The 13,505-nt window shown below is 42.7% G+C and overlaps 1 protein-coding gene across 5 annotated transcripts in view; it reads left to right on the top strand.

Annotated features, from left to right (window-relative positions):
• Positions 1 to 13,505, top strand: part of PRAG1 (PEAK1 related, kinase-activating pseudokinase 1) — a 148,495-nt gene that overhangs the window by 116,759 nt on the left and 18,231 nt on the right. The window lies entirely within an intron of this gene.

Below are 13,505 nucleotides of genomic sequence, written 5' to 3' on the forward strand. Positions count from 1 at the left end.
CTCTGTAAAAACAAATAAACCTCATCATACTGGCACGAAAAACAGCAGTCGTGTGACTCCTGTTCCCTAAGCCAGTGGTGCAGTTTCATGCAGTTCGATTTCACAGGATGCCCTCTGATCAGACATGGCACTCACCGGGACCAGGTTGTCACTTCCTTTTTAGTAAATGTGGAATGTTCTTTTTTTTCAACGCAAATGGCATGTAGGTGAGCTAAGAACGCGACATGCTGAATCGGGACGTGAGGTCAAAACATTCAGCATTCAGTGCCCATTCATGCCACTTCCTGTAGATTCTCTTCACCCCACCCCCGGGCTGCTGCTTGGCTCCCAACATTGGTGGAAGTAACAAGGTGCAGCTTGTTTCTACTGGGTCCAGTTGGTGCACATAGGGCACTTCTGCCACTGAAATAATTGAGAGAACCCAAATATACGACATTAGACAGTGGGAGTCAGTAGTAAGCATCATGGTGCGACTGGAGCATTTTTCAGAGTGTGCTTCCTGATCAAGTAGGAACAGCTTGCATCTGCGCCACTGGATTTCCACCGGGGAACTGCCACAACCCAAGCCCAATGTTAAGTGTTGCGTGTGGCGGAAAAAACAAACAAAAGTGCCCATTGGCATTGTAATGTGGCCGTAAAGTGTAGGGAACTGTGTGACCTTTCTTTTAACGAAAATAACTTGTCACGTTATATTTCGAGAAAAAACCCGATCCAAATACGTGACACCTCTTGTTCTTAAATTAAAAGGCATGCCACTGTTCTGTTCACATACTTTACGCTTTACTTAACGCGTTCGCCACACCGAAGCAACAAAGCGAGCCCCTCTATCTAAAACATTTTTTGTGCACCAGTCACCGATGCCAAACGTGTCTGAGGTGTTTATCAATTACACACGAGTTAATGGCGTCCACTTGTGCTGGATTTCACGTCTCGTTTGGAGGGCATGGTGAACAATTAGTCATTGTAACTCTCAGTTCTGATCTCTGCCTCATCCCAGGGCTTCGCAGTAACCTTGATAGATACCACTCACACAGATAACAGGGTATTTGTATGTGTAGCCTCGCTAATTGATTTAAGTGGAATGATGCGCTTGTAAAATCGCTCATTATTTTTGCTATTTCGAAGGGGCGTAGCTTAGATTTTTTGTGTTGGGGAGGGGACAGGGCGGCATTCAGAATTTCAATCAATCAAGCTTGCCACATAATGTTAAAATACATTGTGTGACAAGCGGGGAGCATGAGAGGGACTTAAGCTGCAGTGGAAAGAGAGAAATGCGGGTTGGTCGGAGTACTAACTAACTAACTGAGAGAAAACACAATAATTTGTAAAATAATCAAGATTTTTTTGAGCCTTTCAAAACGGAGCGGAGAGAGTGCGTGTCTTTCTTTCTGTTTGTATGTAAAAAATCAGGGTCAGACTGGGATCACAATTAGGCCAGGGCACACAAAAAAAAAAAAAAAAAAGTGACCCACATTTTCGGATCCTCCCGTTCATTGATATTTGTTTTAGTCTCATTGGACTAATTTTTAGAGAAATGTTGTTAAATTAAGCATTTGAAAGCTTGTGGAACCATTGAAGCTGGCGAAAGATAGAAACACGTCAGTTTGGCCAGGCTGGCGAGATTAAATAAAATGGCCACAACCACGTATGTGGCTAGGATTCCAACCTGGCCGATTTTTTTTTTTTTTTACCCGCATGACCGATATTTTAATGTCCTAGATGATACGCAAATGAATAAAACCACCCAAAGCCGTTTTTTTTTTTTTTTTTTAGCTCTGATCATTACATACTTTAAAAGCAAACGTAATGCAAAGACACATTAAAAAGTTTTCTTAAAAGTGAGTTAAACCTTGACAATGGCAGAAAAGCTATATTAAAAAGAAATATGGATGCTTTTATATAAAGACTGCTCATTATTCATCGTGGCTCGAGCCTTTGCAGAATCTGGCCGTTTTTTTTTTTTTGTTTGTGTAGTTTTATATTGCGTGAACTCGGCCCAAAGGCATTCAGGCAATTTACATGAGCACTAGTTACATTGCAGAAGGTAAAATTCATTTTTATTTAGGCTTTGGGAAATTGATTGATTTGCCCACAATCACAGGATGTTGAGCCGATAAAGTAGTTTACAGCCTCTCTATAATTCTCTCTGGGAAAGATGGCCTCACAGTGCGGCCTATGCAAATGTGCACCCCCACCGGGGCCTAAAAGATACTGGGGCCGAGGTGGCAGCATAAGGCACCATCGAGGCGTCTTCCCTACTCGCCATGGCCAGAATGTGGTGGCCCAGCAGAGAGCTGTTAGGGGAAAACTGTTCCTCGGCCCTAGCAAACACAATGTGAAATTCTGATTACGGAGGACATTTCAAGATATATCTTTTATAGAAAGATGTGTGTAAAGTGTAATTTGACAAAACGGGTCATTATGAGGTGGAGAAAGAAAAATATAACACATTTATGCCTGTGCTTCAAGTGGTCCAGGTCTGAGCCGGGCATTGCAATAATATCACTCTTACCTTTACGTCAGGTTTTAAATGGCTTATGGTCAGGGCCTCTGGAATAATGCAATGGGGGAAAGCTAAATTATGAACCAGCGTTGAATACATTTATGTGGAATGAGTCTCATTTTGAATTGCTTCATTATTTTATCACAGCTACACGCAAACTGTCTGGACAAAGGTTTCACCGCATTAGGACCCCCAAATGCAGCAATAAGCAACTGACATGTAATTTGTAGTCTCCCTACCTATGGCCCAGAATTATGGTGCTGTGTAAACCGTTTTCTAGTTATTCTTTCCCAAGACTCTGTTCACGAATTTGTTAAGCAAGGTATTCTATTTCACGTTAGGCCATGCTTTAGATTAAATATTCCACATTTCCTTCAGAGGATTCTCAGATTTGTTTCTTAGACCACCTTTTACCTTTGACTTAAAGTTATGTGTAAGCAATTTAAAACCCACCCAGGTGATTGAAAACTTGCTCCCACACCTCCCTTGGCTCCTTGAAGCACAGGCGCCGCCAGCTGTAAACCAGGCCACTAGCCATTCCCAGCTCAGGCAGTGAGGGAGCTCTTTCAGTCACAGAGCAAGAAGCCCCAGAGTGCGTGTTATCTTTAGAATACTCTGGCTGCTAAGTAACGTGAATATTCCTTGGTTGTGCTAAAAAAAAAAATGCCTGACCTGGGAGGCTTATGAAGACAAGATTAACTTGCATTGACAAAGCCAACATTTAAGGTTAGAGAAAATGTTTAGATGTGTACTAGCGATGAATTACTTTTGGCCCATAGCAGTTTACAGTCAGTTCACCAGCAGTTCATTATCAGTCTGAACTTGTCTCGGTTGATAATGAAATGCTGGTGAACTTGACCTCGCCATTAACATGCATTGGCTGACTGGATACACATTTGGTAAGAGGAAACTTTACAAAAGCTTTTAAAAGCAGAAATGTGTATTTCATAAGGTTGTGCCCTTAATGTGGGTCACCTAAGAGCAGACACTGGAATAATGCGATTGTGCAACCACAGCAATTTTCACATAATCCTATATTTGCTGCATTTGCCACATAATCCATAATCTGCTGCATAATCTCCAGATTTTAACAAAAGCAAAACGGTTCTAGCTCAAACAGTTAAAAAGTTACAAAAAATTCTGTGATGTGTTCCAACTCAGTGGAAGGCCCTTCGCAAAGCTGGAATGATCACCTTTCTATTGCTTATTGCTGAACTTGTTGTTAAACTGGTACTACTAAGGTGCAACAAATGCCCAGTGTTAGCAAGTTTAAAAATGATGATATAGTGAAGAAATACTATTACAAAATGTTCCACATTATGCAGCATAATTTACCTTTTCTAGCCGTATAATTTACTCAACACTGCTGCATAATTTGGCCCTCTCTGGCCGCATTATTCTAGTGGCTATGCCTAAAAGCCATTATTTAAGGGGCAGTCAGTAGGGCACAGTTCTTCATACGGGAATCTGTAGAATCCGTCCTGCACATGAACCTGATGTTGACATGTTGGTGTAGTGTGAGGACAGAGCAAGAGGAGAAAGAGGACAGAGGTAGTGATTGATATATATAGAGAGAGGAAGAACACATTCCTTCAGGTCACCTTAAAAAAAAAAAAAAAAAAAAAAAAAAAAAGATCAAAGCTGTTCTCTCTGAAGGACACCTGGCATAACCCTTTCCCACTCCCTTACGATCCTGTCAAGTCCAGAGCAAACTCAAACAACGCAAACGATTGTTGTCCACTTCGTGGTACTGTGTTACATTGAATATGTGTGCTCTACCTCACAGGGAGGCAAACCTGGTGTTCTCCCCACCTTTAATGTTACGTGTATGTTTTTTATTTTTTATTGATATGTTCTCCTTTTTGTATAGCGCTTTGATGCCTAACAGCCATGTCTGTGCTATATGAATCACAAAATTAATAATAAAAAAAAGAAAAAAAGAAAACACAAGTATGGTGCATCTCTAAGGCTGGAGGAGGTGATGAGAAAATTGAGGAGTGGAAAATGAACATAAAACACACATAGCCCCTTTCAAATTGGAGGGGCAGGGAGAGAAGAAATCTGTAGGACTAAAGTTGTGCTCTCTCAATAAACCTACCATACAAAGAACAAACTAACCCCCTCATAAATAGTTGCCTACCACCCAATCTCTTGAGGAGATTCTCCGATTCTGGGTGGGTCCCTAACACCTAGTACACCAATGATAGAAGCAAGACATTTTCTAAAAAAAAGTACAGGATGGCCTCACAGCCCTATCCCGCTGGGTGTCATGCTTCAGCATCCGCCATCATGCGTATGTCACAGCCTACTCTAATGGCAGGCAGGCTCTCATCATCTGACCAAGGGGAGTGTTCAAAAGAGGTACAGGAAAAGGGAAGTATCTAGATTAAAAATTCCTACCACCTACCTTCTGGGTATTCACATTTTAATCAAGGGGCAGAAGGAATGATTCAAATCAGTAGCAGGACAAAAGAACTGTCATTATGACTTCCTTGTCCTTATTAGGTCGACATCTTTCAGCCCCTAGACAGTCCACAAAGGGATCCTGGATCATCAGGACCAAACAGACCCTATATTAACCTGTCTGTTGCCCTACTTCAGTCATACATGCATACTGTTATGGTGCACATGCCACCAATACCAGCTCTCTAATCTCTGACAGCTTCTCGTTGGGTAATATTCCCTCTTGGAAGGGAGTCCCTAACTCCGGGGTATTCGCCCTACATGGAGTAGTGGAGTGGGTGAGCGTCGGGAGAAGAGAGGCATATCAAATGGGTTCATCAGTGGGGGCTACCTTTGACGAATGTGTGACTACAAGGCTCCCCCGTTCCACTCCTCCATGTAGGGTAGATATCCCGAAGTTTGGGACTCCCTTTTAAGAAAGAGCTTTACCCAATGAGATTTGTTTTGATCGTATTAAAATATTTGTTTCCATCATACATCAGAATTATAAAAAGAAGTACTTCATTTGTGCTTTCACAATTCTAATATTTTCTGAAATATCTGCACAGTTCATTTACAGACATTTAAATTTTATTGTATCCTAGAAAAAGACTTTCTTTCACAGCAAGCATGTGCACCATGAGCGTATCCATGTATGACTGAATTAGGACAACCGTCAGGGTAATATATGGTCTGTTTGGTCCTTATGAAAGCCTGGAATCCCTTTGCGGACCATCTGGAGACTGAAACATGTTGACCTAATAAGGACAAGGACATCATAATCACAGTTCCTTTGTCCTCCTATTGATTTTAATCACTCCTCCTCCACCTGATTAAAATTTGAGTACCTAGTGGGTAGGTGTTTGCGATTTGTAGTCTGGATACTTACCTTTTCCTGTTATCTCGTTTGAGCATTCCCCTTAGTCGGATGATGAGGACCTGCCCACCATTAGAGTATGCTTTGGTGAGCGCAGGATGGGCAATGAAACATGACACCCAGCGAGGGAGAGGTGAGGCCATTCTGTACTTTTTTCGTAAATGTCTTGCTTCTATCAGTGGTTTACTAGGAGTTAGGGACCCACCCAGAACAGGAGAATCCCCTCAAGAGACAGGGTCTCCATTTATGAAGGGCTGGTTTGTTCTTTGTGTGGTATGAGTGGAAAATGAAACCACAAGCAAAAAGTGAGTGAAAGTATTTGCGAGAGAAAAAAAGAGGAAGAAACGGAGCAGGCTTTTGAGACCATAGAAAGAGAACAAAAAAGGAAAGGGAAACCAGCTTTGGCAAGGTTCAATAGGTCTCCACTATGCAAGAGCTATTGGCTTTGCCAATGTGTTTTGGCCATGTTGTATACCAGCATGGTTACACTTCAGCATGACAAAAAGTTTGTGGCATAGATGAGTGATGCAGTGCAGAGTAGCATGGAGTGGCATAGAGTGGAGTGATGTAGAGTACTGTGTTGTAGAGAGGAGTGTTGCAGCGTTGTAGAATGCAGTGGCATAGACTACAGTGGTGCAGTGTAGACTAGAGTGCAGTGGTAAAGAGTAAAGTGGAGTGAGAGTGCAGTTGCGCGGAGTAGACTGCATAGAGTAGAGTGGCGTTGAAAGCACTGGAGTAGAGTTCAGTGGTGCAGTGTGAAATAGAGTGGTGTAGGGTGCAATGGTGTAGAGTCGAGTGCAATGATGTAGAATGCAGTGGTGCAGAGTAGAGTGTTGTAGAGTACATTGGCGTAGAGTGCAATTGCGTGGATTGCAGTGCTTTAGAGTAGATTCACGTAAAGTGCAATGGTGTAGAGTGGTGCTGGGTGCAGTGATGTAAAGTGAAGTTGCACCGCATAGATAGAAATGGCATAGAGTAGAGCGGCATAGGGTGTACAGTGGAGTATAGTGGCATAAAGTGTAGTGGCATTGAGTAGATTGTTTCAGAGTAGAGTTAAGTGGCATGGGGTGGAGTAGTGCAGGGTAGTGCAGTGACATAGAGTAGAGTGTAGTGGTGCTGAGTAGATAAGATTGACATAGAGTGGATTGGAGTAGAGTGCAGTGGTAGAGTAGAGTACACTGGCATGGAGTGTATAGGCATTGAATGCAGTGGTGTAGTGTACAGTGGCATGGATGATGTAGAGTGGAGTGGCGCAGACTGGAACAGAGTGCAGTGGCATAGAGTAGATTGTTTCAGAGTAGAGTAAAGTGGCATAGGGTGGAGTAATGCAGGGTAGAGTGCAGTGACATAGAGTAGCGTGGAGTGCAGGGATGTAGACCAGAGTGAAGTGGTGCAGAGTAGATTAGAATGGCATAGAGTGGATTGGCGTAGAGTGCCGTAGCATAGTTCAGTGTTGTAGAGTGGGTAGCTTAGGGTAGAGTGGTGTAACATGGAGTGGTGTAGAGTAGAGTGAAGTGGTGCAGGGTAGGGTGAAGTGGCCTAGACTGGTATAGAGTGCAGTGGCAAAGATTGCAGTGGTGCAGAGTGTTGTAGAGTGCATGCCACAAAGTAGAGTTGTGCACAATAGAGGAGAGAAGCGTGGAGTGCAGTGGAGTGGAGTGGTGCAGAGTAGGGTGCAGTGAGGCATAGTCAATTGGCTTGGAGTGGTGCAGAGTAGACTGCAGCAGCATGGAGTAAGGCAAAGTAAAGTGGAGTGGGGTGGCGTAAAGTGGAGAATGCTTGGTGTGGTAGCGCACTGCCATTACAGACAACACATTTTCAGTTGAAATGACCATTACATTTTCACACACACAGTTTTACTGATAAAGGTATAGCGTGCACAAACGATAGTGTGTGTGAATGTCATCACCTAGTGTACTGATTTGTTTTGATTGTATTGAAATATTTCTTTCCACCACACGTCCGAATTATAAAAATAAGTACTTCATTTGCGCTTTCACAATTCTGATATTCGCTGAAATATCTGCACAGGTAATTTACAGATATTTCAATTTTGTTGTGCTAGAAAAAGCCTTTATTTCACCACAAGATTGTCACATAAATCCGTTCACTTTGAAGTCAGAGAAGGAAACTAAACACCAAGCTCCCTCAGACAGAGCCCGATATTTGACCTCTGTCAGTGTGCCAAGATAATAATAAGATTAAAGGGCCTGTTTACTGAAAGCAAGCAATGAGTGGAAGAATACACCAAATAGCTTATGCTCCACTGGAGGGATGAACTCAAGCTGGACAGCTTAGAACAAATAAAGTCAGCAAATAGAAAGCAAGCAAATTTGAGTTTCAAACTACAAAGCCAATGGTAAGCAAAATGCAAAGGCAAACTGTTCCATCATTTGTGTGAAGCCATGCGCCCATACAAATGAGAATGCCTCTTGTTATTATGCTGGCACAATCTATATAATAGGAGTGAGAAGCATCTGGAACCCCTTCTGTAAAACTTAATTGTCCATGGGTGCAAGAAACCAACACAAATGCCTGTTGTGCCCCTGGGGCAAATTCTCTAATAACGTGCTATGATGTGGGGTTAGTCTAATGCGTATTGGTTAAAATCAATTATTGTCTTTACATTTGGGAAATAAATTCATCTAATTTAATGTTACTTGAGCAAAAATATTCAAACAGTACAATTTCTGAGTTCTCGTTGCCTTGTTCCAAAGCCCATGGGCTGCTGTAATGTGCAGCCCACCCAAGGTAAGTGGGGCGTCCGACAGGGGAGGGGGGAGGGAGGGTGAGGGTGTGGTGTGTGTGTGTCTGAGTGTGTGTGAATGCGTCTGTGTGTGTTGTTTGCGTGGGTGTATGCGTGTGAGTGTATGCGTGTAAGAATGATGAAGTGAGTGCATGTCTGCATGCCAGTGTGATTGTGTGTAAGAATGTGTGTGAGCATGTCTGGAAGTATGCATGAATGAATGCGTGTATTTCAGTGTGTGAATGAATGTGTGTATGTCTTTGTGTGAATGAATGGGTATATGCCTCGTGCGTGTGGGTGTCTGTGTGTGTTTATGCGGGGAGGGGGATGAGGGGCGCTGTGACTGTAGTGGGGGTGGGGGCAAGGGTCAGTTGTGTGGTGTGTGCGCATATGGGGAGGTGAGTGAATGGATCGGAGAGGAGTAGGGGGTTAGTATGTGTATCAGGAGGGTGAGTTTGGATGGAGGGGGCAAGGGGTGTCAGGTGAGTGTTGGGGGAGCAGCCTACCGGTGACAGGGAAGGAATTCCCTATCACCAGTAGGGCCTACCGCCATGGTTTTTGTGGCGTTGCTAACACCACGAAAACCATGGTGGTAGGCTGGCTCATAATGCGGTGGGCGGTACTACGCCGGCCACCGGGCAGGAGATAGACATCTCCGGCCCGGCGGCTCATACCACCATGGCAGTATAAGTGGAGAAGTGGCAGGTATGCTGCAGCCAACCTGCCAATCTCATAATTTGGCGGTATGTACTGCCAGCCTGTTGGCGGTCATACTGCCACATTATCCCTGGTGATCAGGAACATAATGAGGGCCATAATCTGTTATTTACAGAACGTGTTGCCTCGTTGGTCTTAGCAATATATTAAATAGAAAATTAGTCAACAAAAATAACTAACACTCAGCAACTCTGCTATCCATCTCATTCATAAATTGAATGACAAAATGTGGTGCCTGAGGAATGGTTGAGCAGTTTCTCTTGGGAGTCAGAAAGGTCTCTTAAACCTGGCTGGCATTGCTTGGTGTATTTCTGTTCAATGTCTAGAACTGAAGTGAATTCTTTTTACAGCTCCGGCTTCGCTGCTCAGCTAAGAAAGAATGTAATGTAATGTTGCAATACCCGACTTTTGTATATGATGTCAAACTTGCCCATCTCTGCTCCCTTCAACAGTGCCTTATCAGCTCTGCAGCTACATTCCCATAGGTCACCGAATATTGTGTTTGATCAATTAAATCGTTCACTAGTCACCTTCAGGCCCTGACAGATGTTGAATAAACCTGGATTTACCCTGTTATCATTTTGGTACTATGCCTAAAGGTGAAATCTGCCAATAATAGACTTGTCAGCCTTCACTTTCTTTTTCCAGATGTAGTCGTTATGCCCGCATAGCCCCTTATTGATACCTGTTTCACTGTCCATCTCCTTGCCCTAAGTCTCTTGTAAAGTATTTTAAATTTGACTTAATGTTCAGAGGATCCACTCCCACCATCAGGGAATGCCTGGGCAATACCCAGTGGCATCCTAGTTTCCATTACAAGATTGTTATTGACGTCAGAGTCATTTCGCAACATTTAGGAGGCTAAATGGCACATTTGAGAAATGCTTATTAATATATTCTCAGAAAGCACTGCCACTACTCCTTTTTCAAGAGATAGTTAATATTTCTTACACATGTGCTTGCCAATTTTTTGGAGTTTGCCAGGCCACTTATGACAAAGATTATGCATTTTTTTCACGGTAAAGGATCTCTAAATTCGAAAGGTATTCACTTGTGGTTTTAATCAAAATAAAGTTGCCATTTCCTGATGCCTGTCCTTTTCTGTTCCTGCTGCTATTTACTGTTGCTTGTTATGAGTTTCCTCCCACAGCGAATGAACGTTGATTGAGGGGAAATCATAGGGGAAGTCCTTTACAGTTGAAGTGTCTCCAAACACAACAGTTTGTTCAGCAGCTGCTCGGTTATTTCAGTAGTGCTTAGGGTCTCATTAATCAACCTACAGCAACCTGCTTTTTAGGACTTAGGAACTCATCCTCTATCCCAAAATAGCTTCAGGGGGAATGTGCATCACCCAATGCAACTCCATGCAGCCAACCAGGAGCACCCACAAGGGTCCACGGATAGAATCTGGACCACATTTAGATTTCTGCCTCCTTAACGATGCAGTGTCTTACTATGCCAAATATATTTCATATTGGCCAAAATATTTTTTCAGATTTTCAAAAAAAAAAAAAACTGTCTCCTAATAATCCATAACCCAGTCTAATCTGCATGTGTTTAACTGGTTTTAACACCACAGTGACCTACCACTTCTGCAAAGATACAATGGCATTTAAAGTGAAAGGGTCTCAAACCCTGCAATAAGGCTCTCCCTTAGAAGTTTGGTCACCAATAAAATGAAGGTGTCCTATGTCAGAGACAATCTACGTGCCCCCCACCCCTTCTGAAAAACACATCTACCACAAGGCAAAATACACCTCATATAATCCATCTGTTTTATATGTTACACTTTGGTATCTTTTCACAAGATGTCCGACAACCTTTGCTATGTTGCTCATCGTAATGAATCACCAGGAGGCTGTTGGACCACAATGTCTTCAAATGAAAACAATTTCCTTTCATTTGCAATCTTGTTGACTTTTATCCGTGTGCCACCATACCCAAATGCTCTTCCTTATCTACCAACCCAAACCTTATACCCCGCTTCATGGATCAGCAAATGACAATTCTGTAGGGTATGCGCAATTATGAAAGCTATGCATGAAATAAACTATTTATCCATATAGTGCGTAGATTACAACAGAGCTCTGAAACACACCTTTAAAGCAGCCAAGTGGCCCTCCTCTGACTCCTCTGTTTGTACCTGGTGTGTGGTAGATTTAGCTTTGGTGTGCAGGCCCACTCAATTTCACAGAGTGATCCGGATTTAGCAGATGTAATGTGTTTTCGCTTTTTATATTTACTGCATTCAGTTTTGAAGTTGAGTGGTAGGGCCGATCATGCAGCATACGCATTCAGATTAGTGATCAGGTGACAGACTTTGATACATTGGTGCCTATTCACAAAGGTGTTTTACTGACCGTAAAGCAATGCACCTATAGTACTCTTAAATGCCCTTGGGATTTGGCCCTAAAATATCTAAAATGGGAATATAATATGAATTTTCAGGATATGATCATATAGAGTAAGCACAGATAGAAAAGATTGAGTCCTCTTTGCACTTTTACTAATATAGAGCTGGATGTTTCCAGTCTGAATCAGAAATGCTTGTAAGAGTAAGTAAAAAAAGGACTCCTGTAGTCCTACTTCCCCTAGTCCTAAATACCTTAGTCAGACCAATAGCTATGAGGTCCAATGTAGAGTAGAACATGGGGTTCAGTGACAGACGTGTCATGCAGCATTGATTTGGGGGGGGGGGGGGGCTATAGACAACCCAGCTCTTCAGTCCCTTGTGTCCAAGGTGCGTACCTTGACAGCAGTAATACAAAAATAGATCTTTCACCTGCAACTGCACAATTTGTTGGTGTAGAGCAATGTGAACACCACATCCCAAAGGAGTGAACTAAATAAGGAGACTAAAACAGTCCAAGTGATGGACCAAATAAAAGTGATACAACGAGACTTCAATCATAAAGAAAGTTTAGTAGAAAAGAACCATATAAAGCAAGTATACATTTTACATGACAAACTGCAAGTCTCTAAAGGTGTCATTTCATATGTAGAGTTTCAGCGTGTGAGGTAAGAGAGTAGTTCTCAGATGCAAGACAGAAAATATTAAATTAAACTGTGAGTTAAAAGTGTGAAATCAACTGTTTCGCATGTGTTAAGGTTTTTCAGTTCCTTTGTGAAACAGCGTCGCTTGCACACGAGCCGTTATACTGTAATGTGAAGAGGAGGGCACACTTCCTGTTTACAGATTACTAATGATAGTTATTTTAAAATTTATTTCGTCATGAGTTTGCCTGGGCTACAGGAAAGGTGTTTTGAGAACTCTTTGTCCAGAGAAACAACTTGCCTCACTAGTTTGCGTATTCCCTTGCACAACAGCCGGAAGTAATTCTTGTCAATCCAAGCCCTTTCTCACTGTGGGCCAGATGTAGAGTGCTCTGCGCCTGAAAGACACTCTTGTGACATACACTTAACAGAGGACCCTCTCCACAGCTACTGGGGAACCGGGGAGTTGCTTTGATGCAAATTAAGAGGAATAAGCTCTAAGATTTACTAGCTACATAAACAACAGCCACCCCATGAATATGAATTGTATCACACTGGATCATTTCAGGGCTTCTCCATGAACAGAAGTGTTATAAATGGGGTCTCTCGTTTGCACCCTGTCAAATTAGGGACTCACTCTAGTCATAGTAAGGAAGTCCCACAGCTAAGACGACCCTTGCTCATCCCCGTGATAGGTTGGCTCAAGCCTCCTCTGCTGCCATCCAGGATTGCAGCTCCTCCTTTCTAGTGAGTCTTTAAAAGGACATTTGAGCTCCTTGCAGAACTTTTTAAGCTGAGGTACTGAATTGGTCTCCAACCTCTCCTGCACAAACATTACATCTGCAGCTCCAAAGGATGGCTTACCAGACTGAGACATGATTGCTAATAAAACTCAGAAATTGCAAAGAGAAAAAAATCGAACCAGTATATTGGGGTGTAATGGTCTGGGATATGGAAGTAGTGTACACCAATCACTGTATGTAAAGTACAAATACACGTCCTATCCTCACCCCTGTTCACCAATGTTAGAACTGGGGCCTCTAGTTGGCAGTGGTTTGTACACTGTCCAAGCAGGGACCCTCAATCTAGTCAGGGTGTCACACTGCTAAGATAACCCCTGCTCACCCCTTGGTAGCTTGGCAGAACAGTCCAGGTTATCTTAGATGCAATATGTAAAGTAATTGTACACACACAGTAACACAGTGAAAACACCACAAAAGGACTCC

The sequence above is a fragment of the Pleurodeles waltl genome, chromosome 1_2, assembly GCF_031143425.1.
Source record: "Pleurodeles waltl isolate 20211129_DDA chromosome 1_2, aPleWal1.hap1.20221129, whole genome shotgun sequence".
Classification (NCBI taxonomy): Eukaryota; Metazoa; Chordata; class Amphibia; order Caudata; family Salamandridae; genus Pleurodeles; species Pleurodeles waltl.